Source organism: Oryzias melastigma, linkage group LG2, assembly GCF_002922805.2.
Source record: "Oryzias melastigma strain HK-1 linkage group LG2, ASM292280v2, whole genome shotgun sequence".
NCBI classification, from domain to species: Eukaryota; Metazoa; Chordata; class Actinopteri; order Beloniformes; family Adrianichthyidae; genus Oryzias; species Oryzias melastigma.
Window position 1 is genome coordinate 19,367,501 of NC_050513.1, and position 7,920 is coordinate 19,375,420.

The 7,920-nt window shown below is 41.0% G+C and overlaps 1 protein-coding gene across 1 annotated transcript in view; it reads left to right on the forward strand.

Annotated features, from left to right (window-relative positions):
• Positions 1-4,630: 4,630 nt before the first annotated feature.
• Positions 4,631-7,920, forward strand: part of LOC112156645 (fibronectin type III domain-containing protein 4) — a gene marked incomplete at its 5' end in the record, with an annotated part of 34,801 nt that continues 31,511 nt past the window's right edge. The window contains 1 exon segment of the mRNA XM_024288887.1: positions 4,631-4,686.

Consider the following 7,920-nt stretch of genomic DNA (forward strand, 5'->3'; position numbering starts at 1 on the left):
TGACTTATTTTCCAACCTACACAACTTTTTATTATTTCATTGGAGTTCTGAGATGCAGTTTTTAACCAAACAACGGACGATTAAGTTTTGAATTCGTATTGCTATCAGCTGCTAGCATCAATGCTAAAACAACAGCATGTTTTTTTTAGCAAATCTCTAAAGAAAAATGTAATTTTCAAATGAAAATATTCCAGTCAAGTGAGAACTATTTATAAGAAGTGTATATTTATTCTGTAAATAAGATTTTTTTTTATTGTTTTGGCTTTGAGGTCAAATTATATAGAAGGTGTTTACAGCCGTCAAGAATTCAAAGATAAGCAAAGGCTCCTAACGCAACCCTAAAATTATTTTTAGCAACCCCGTAACTATTAGTTTGGCTTCTAAATTTGAACCTATTGAAGTTGTATGTGACATCGCTATCAATAGGTCGTATCTTCCTGAATTTCTAGAGTGTCAGATTCACTGAGCTACGTGCTAAAAATGTAGTCAGGAGCAGCGCCTGAAGTCAGGTGTTTGATTTTAGAGAGCGCAGCACCTGCTGTCGATCAAACTTCCGACAGAAGTTTGGAACAAATGAGAACATCAGGAAAAGTTCTTTTGGTTTTGTCTCCAGGCGTGATCATTGGCAGGTTCAGTCTGCTCCAGGGTTTGTTTCCTTGGTTAGCTCTTTTTGTTAGCGAAATGTAAAAATAATAACCTAAACTCTGGTGAGAAGCAAACAAGGAAACTTTTGTTTGCTTCAGATCTTGAATCACTTGCTAATGTACTGTATTGTTCAGCAGAGTAAAACAGTCCTACAATGTAGTATAGCAACACTACCCAGAATGCCTAGAGGGGCCAAGAAACTGGCGATATGTCAGGAAGTTTTTCTAGGTGAACTGTGTTGTTCTTCATGTCTTTTATCTGCAATACTCAACCTTTGCGAACGGTGGATCCCAACAGTTAAGTCAAACTTTATTGACAATAACGCTCAACGTTGTTCAGTTGAACAAAACTCACACTTTTTTACCCAGCTCCTGACTACAGTACCCATAATGCTCCTACAATCCATCAAGCGGTGCAACCTAATAATTTATAAAAGTCAAACCAAAACTTTTGACAGACTTTTGTCAGTAAAAGCTAAATATGTCAAGATGGCATCCAACTTTGCGCATGCAACAAGGTAGAATAGCACCTCTAGCGTATTTTGGCTAATACATTCTGAAAAATCATAACACATTTGGCGAGACGCTGACAAATTAAGGGAGATGCTAAAAGATGGTAATCGATTTGCTGGAATATTTATACATTTTAGTGAAGGCTATCACATTTAGTGGAAACTTAACACCCTTTAACACTAGAGCTTTAGCTCCAGTGTTGACATTCTCTGAACTACCAAAACTCTTCGACCTTTTAAGCAATTAACATAACTCCAGCCTTCTGAGAAGCTTACTCCTGATTGGAGATAGAGGTTGCTATACTTGCTATGCTTACTGGCGTCCTCTGGCTACAACATGGTGGCATCCAAATTGTAATAAAAAAAAAAAAAAGTAGCAATGAAATTTCCTCACTTGATTGGAGCTGAAAGTAACCATTTTCTGTTGGTGATGTCATACTCACTTTCTCCAGTCCTCAGATACAGTCAACCATGCTAACACATTTGGCAGGATGCTAACACATTTGATGAGATACTGAGGCATTTGATGGGATTCTAATGGATTTGGAAACATGCTAACATATTTAACGGGATGCCGATGGATTCACTGGTGACTAGACACCATACAGATATCTGTAAATGTGTCATGTGTTTCCCCTGAGCTGATTGCCACTCCTCCCTGATGGGTTACACCTATGTCTTTGGGTTCTTTTTTTCACTCCCCTTCCTGTATATATATGAGTTTCTCCCCTCACTTCCTTGCAGGTTTGTCTTGTCACTTGATGCACCAAATCTTGTCTGAAATTTCAGGTTTAGTGTGGCTTTTAGTTTTTGGACTTTGACTTTAGAGACTAATCCTGTTTTTTCCAGCTTTGTGCTCTTCCTTAGTTTTGGATTCTTATGTTCTTAAAGACACCTTTTTTTTGGAGTTGACTCCTGTCCTGCGATTGTGTCCACACACCAAACCCTGACAAAATGTAATTCAATACCTAGTTCTGACTTATAAAATGTGAAATGTTTACTAGCTCATGCCTGCCACCTATAGTTGGAAGAGATTTGGTGTGAAATGCTGAAGCGGGGCAAATCTGGCTAACTGAAAACAAAACGGAAACAGTTTGATTTATTATTAGCGTCTTTGCAATGGCGGATATGGATTAGCATCATAGCAGGAGAGTGGCCTTGGGTTCATCTTTATTTAAAAAACAAACAATACGCCGCCAGGTATGTTGTCATGACTCTAGATCCACCAGATAAAACAAATCCATACATCATTACCAAATCAAAGTCTGATTGGTTGAAGAACAAACCTGATGTAGTCAATGGCCACATGGTTTGTAAGTAGAACCCAAAAATGGTCATAGAAACTTGAGTAGCTACGCATGAACGCAACACTGTTGACCACAGAAGTCCAAAATCTTGTTTACATCGACTTTTCTTGAAAGTGGATTGGCGTGAAATGTGGTAGCGGTGCAAATCTTACGAATTGGGCACGAAACAGAAACGGTTCAGTTTATTGCTAGCGTCATTGCAATGATGGGTATGGCTTTCGATCTTGTCAAGAAGGTGGCCTTGGTTATCTTTATTTGAAAAACAAACGCAGACATTAACAGGTATGTCGCCGTGTCTAGATTTACCAGATAAACCAAATCCATCAACACATTCCCATTCCCAAGTCGTCACATATTGATGTTTGGTGAAGGACCCCTCCATGTCACTTTTTGATCTTTTCCGTGTCCACAACTCGTTGTTTTTTGACTTGCTGGCTGTTCTTAGAATCAAGGTTCAGCGGTACCGGATGCAGTACGACACATAGACAGCTTCTCAGGACGAGAACGATACCTTGACCCTAACATGGCACCACATGCCCTACCAGATTTCATACCAGACCTGACCTGGTACCAGATCCAGTACCTCACGCGGAATGATCCTCAGGACGCGGCCGGTACTCTGTACTGGTATCCTAACCTTAACCCTAACCCGTGATACAAGATGTGGTATTGGACCCGACCTGGTACCGAACCTGACGGAAACTGGGCCTGGACATGGTACATGATACGAAACCGGTACCAGCTGGCCTTGTGGAAGAGTGTCCGCCCTGAGATTAGAAGGTTGTGGATTCAAATCCGGGCTGAGTCATACCAAAGACTGAAAAATGGGACCCAGTGCCTCCATGCTTGAACTTCAGTACTAAGGAGTTGGACTGGGAGGTTAAACCACCAAATGGTTCCTGAGCGCGGTCGTGTCTGCAGCTCACCGCTCCCCCAGGGGAGGGGTCTAATGCAGAGAACAAATTTCACACATCAAGGTGTGTGACTATTAGTGGGACTTTAACTTTAGGTAAGGGTACCAGTACTGGGTTAGAGTACAGGTGCTGGTTTAGGGTACTGGTACTGGGTTATAGTACTGGTTTAGGCTCCGCGTCCCAGTACTGGACCAGTTCCGGTCGGTGTCCCAAAGATTAAGACCCGTGATTTAATCGAAACAGCCAGGACATCAAAAAACGATGCGCTAGGGACGACCAAAATGTCGATTTTTGACGCGGAGGGGTCCTTAACCAAACGTCAGTATGCAACGCCTTGTTAATGAGAATGTATTGAATCCCAAATCAGAGTTCTTGGCTGTTCAAAGTTCATCCGGATTTGGCTGGCAAGGTCCAGTCAATGGTCACACATTTGTGCGTAGAGCATAAAAACCGTAAAAACTTGCGTAGCTACCGTGAAAGCTTAAGTTTTGAGCGCGGAAGCGCGAAACGCGTCTTTCTTTTCATAGACTTTTCATTGGAAGTGATGTCTTGAATGCGTTTTGCCGAGGGTGATGTGAACACAGCTTAAGACAACAAAGAATAATTTGCATTTATTACCAATATTTGTCACCGAAGCAACAGTTGGACCCTGAAGTAAATTGGTGTCAGCCATCCTTCCTCCTCCTCCTCCTGCTGTCTGTATTTCAGTGCAGTGTGTTTTAGTGAAGCAGAAAGCGCAGAAGCTCCTTCACCACATCAGACATTTTCTTCCCTCCAGATTCCCAAACACCTCGTGCAGCTCGCGCGCGCGCGGGCGGGTCGGCGCGTCCATTATCTCATTCGACGCAGGTTTTTCTCCTCAACTCCTGCGACCCGAAAAAGACATCCATCCGCCTCCTCAGCTGAGGTTTTTACCGCTGAATTGACGGACCAGAGGAGGCGGGCGACTTCCAGCCGAACTACCTGTTTGCTTTCCGGGGCGACTGCGGCGGCGGGAACAGACCGCGCGCGTGCGACGTTTCCAGGACGGGTTTGGACCCTTCCGGCCCGTCGCCGCACACCTACTGACCTACTTTGCTGAAGTTGGGCTGAGAAACGGCGTTCCTTCGGGGATGAGCGCTGAGGCGGACGCGGCGGCGAACCCGCACCTCCACTGAGACGCCGGGAAGGAGACGACAACCCAGCCGGAGAGCAGAGGGGTTGAGGCGGACGCCGGTGGAGGTGATGACCGCGTCCCTCCACCTGGACCTCGGGCTGCTGCTGCTGCTGCTGCTGGCCTCCTGGAAGACCCCGGGCTTGGTGGGAGCAAGTGAGTCCTGCTAAAGCCCCAACCATTCATTTATTTATTAAAAAAAAAAATCTTAAAAAATATTTAATAGGGGAAAAAATAGCAAAACTTTGTTTTTTTAGGTTTACAATTCTAATATTATGATTTTCTCGACGCATTTGTGATGCGTTTCTTTATTTTTGGTAATATGTTTTAATAAAAATAATAATTTAGAGTCATTTAGGCTATTTATAGGTCAAAAACAAAATCCATTCCAGAATGTTCTCAATAAAAATGTTTTAATTAAGTCCATAGGCACAATATTGATGTACATTTAGGCATGGAAATCACATTTCAATCATTTCATCTATAATATTTTAGGAATTTGGATTAATATCAATTTTAGTTGCCAAACTGGTTTTGTACGGAAGTCAAAGTAGGTCAAAAGTTTGGGCATCATTAAGTCTGTCTAGAGACATTTGTGATATTTTTCTTATTTTTCTTCATCTTGTAATAAATTTGTTATAAATGATGGAGATTGTATTTTTTTGTAACCAAAAAGAGTTAGATTTCTGATTGTTGTTATATCTGGGTCAAAAACAACATCTTCTTCAATATCTTTTTTTTTTATTAAGTCCATATGCATAATATTGAAGAACTTCGAGATATGGAAATCACTTGTCAGTGATTTAGCACAAGAAATTTAGGTTTTAATTGCTAACCTGGTTTTGTACGGAAGGCAAAGAAGTTGCAATTAAGTGTATCAATCAAACAATTTATCGCACATAAAAAGTTTGTTATTCGCTTGGAAATATAAAAGTAGAAAGAACAAAATACCAAAATACCAGCTGGATACGGTCACACAAAATGAATTCGCTTCCTGCCAATTTTTTAAATGTGCCCGCCGCCTCACCGATAACAGTTAAGGATAGGGTCGGAGGTCAACTTCCTCTCAAGGTCGTCTTTAAATTCTATTGGTTATCGTAATAAAATTGAAACAGTCCGACAAAAATATCAGATAAGTTTCATTTGAATTATTATCTATCAAAATCCGCCAAAAAAGGTGTCAAATTATTGTTATCAATGGCACCGACATAACACTAGTACTATACATACTATAACTTTCTGACTGATTACAGAATCATTCTGAATCAGCCAATTCCGACGCAGAAAAAAGTGGTTTTATAGATCGGTTTATGACGAAAAGTTAACGGCGCCAAGCTGCTTTTCTCCGCTTTAAAATCCACTGGAATTAAACTAATTACGTATTTGATTGAAGAGTTATGATATTCAGAAGAATGTAAAACACTGGGGTTAAAGCTCCGGTGTTAAAGGGGTTAATGTTAGCAAGAACAAAAAAAAAATCTACGGACTACCATCCCACAAAATCCATTGGCGGCCGATCGATTGATGCATATTTAAATAGTACCCGCCCCTGCACCTCTGATGGGTAAGGTTGGGGTCAGGGGTCAAGGTTAATAGTTTTTAAATTTTTTGGCTACTGTTACTGACAATGAAAAATTTGTGTCAAAAATGTACCTATTAGCTAGCTTATTAGCATTTTCCCTTGTAGCATTGTTCAAAATAAAGTGTGGATTTCATTTTAATGCTGAAAAATATAATATGTAGTGGCAAAATATGCTGTATAAGAACGTGCTTTATTTTGATTTAAAAAATGTCGGCCATATTTAAAAATTTGACGTCTTTACAGTGCAAAGAGATTTTTCCCTGGAGGCTCTTCATCACCCGGAGCCACGCATACACGACAGGCGCGCGGCTTTTACATTAGCGCATTACCTTTTCCTTTTTTATGTGTTTGCGCGTCGTATTTCCTGTGGACAGAGAGCAGTTGTAAAAGTGTCCCGCTCTGAATAAATGGAGGGCCTATGAGTGGATTAGAAATTTGAAAGCAGCCCCTCCCCCCTCGTCAGGTCCACTTAATTAGCTGTTGCAGGAATGCGCCTAAATCACCGTCGGGCGGTTTCCCGCTCCTCCGCGAGATCAACGCAGGCTTTAATGCAAGGGAGTCTTTTTGGCAGGGGACGCCAAATCACCCCCCCCCTCCATTCTTTGGCTGAATAACAAGAGGTGGCTAATCAGCGCTTGCTAGGCTCTGTATTGATTTATGCAATGATGTGAGGCTTTCTATCCTCCCACACCGCTTCAACCACCTCCGCTGGTGTCAGAAGGATCTCGTCACAGCTGCAGCTCACGGTCTCGCTGCTCTTTGCCGCCTTAGCTGGTTCTCATTCATGAAAAAAAAAAAAAACAAGCTGTTTTCTCACAGCAGCGGTGACCATTTTGCGCCAAATAGAATGAAAATTCATTTTTAGCAACAGGTGCCGTAATAGGAATGGAGTCCCAAAAGAAAAATGTATATATAGTTTTCAATAATAGATGAGCTCCAATGTGGAGCCATGCTGAAAACCTCTGAATTCTTAATAATGCATCACCTGTAACTAGCCGCTAACTCATTTATACGATACGATCTGAGCTGCCGGCGCAGCAAAATCCAGCTAATTACCAGTCAAGCTTCACTTAAGGAGGCTAATGGCCCGTCAGTTTGACGAAGCGGCGTTCCATTTCTGAAGTTGAAGGACGTTTTAATAAAAGAAAGGAAAAAAAGAAACCTAATTTAGCCATTTTATTCCTCTACACTTAATCTCCAAGGATCAAAATTTGAACTGTAAAAAATCCTTAGGAACTGTAAAATCATTTTTAGATAGTAAAGAAGGAACTTCTCATATACTGTTGCTATAGCAACAATGCAAATCTCGGTCAAATTTTAAAATTTCCAACTTTTTAGAAAACAAGGTTTAACACAAAGGAAGTTCATGTGTGACCCTGATGCAATAATAGTGATCGTACAGTTCTAAACTTTTTATTCATTTTTTTATTGTTTAGAATTTAGCTTTAGTATTTACCTCTAGTATTTAGTTTTTAGCTCTTAGCTCCGGCAGTTAGCTTTAGTACTTACCACTACCAGTTAGTTTTAGCATTCACGTCTAGCATTTTGCTTTGGCACCTAACTCAAGCAGTTAGCTTTAGCACTTGCCTTTTGCAGTTAGCTTTGGCAATTAGCTCTAGCTGTTAGCTTTAGCACTTGCCTCTTACAGTTAGCTTTGACAATTAGCTCTAGCAGTTAGCTTTAGCACTTTGCTCTAGCACTTAGCTTTGGTAATTTGCTCTAGTGTTTTGATAGGACTAGCTGTTAAAATCCCTATTTACCACTCCAACTGCAGAGTTTTGAGTTGTTTGGAGTTCCCTCAGATTTCT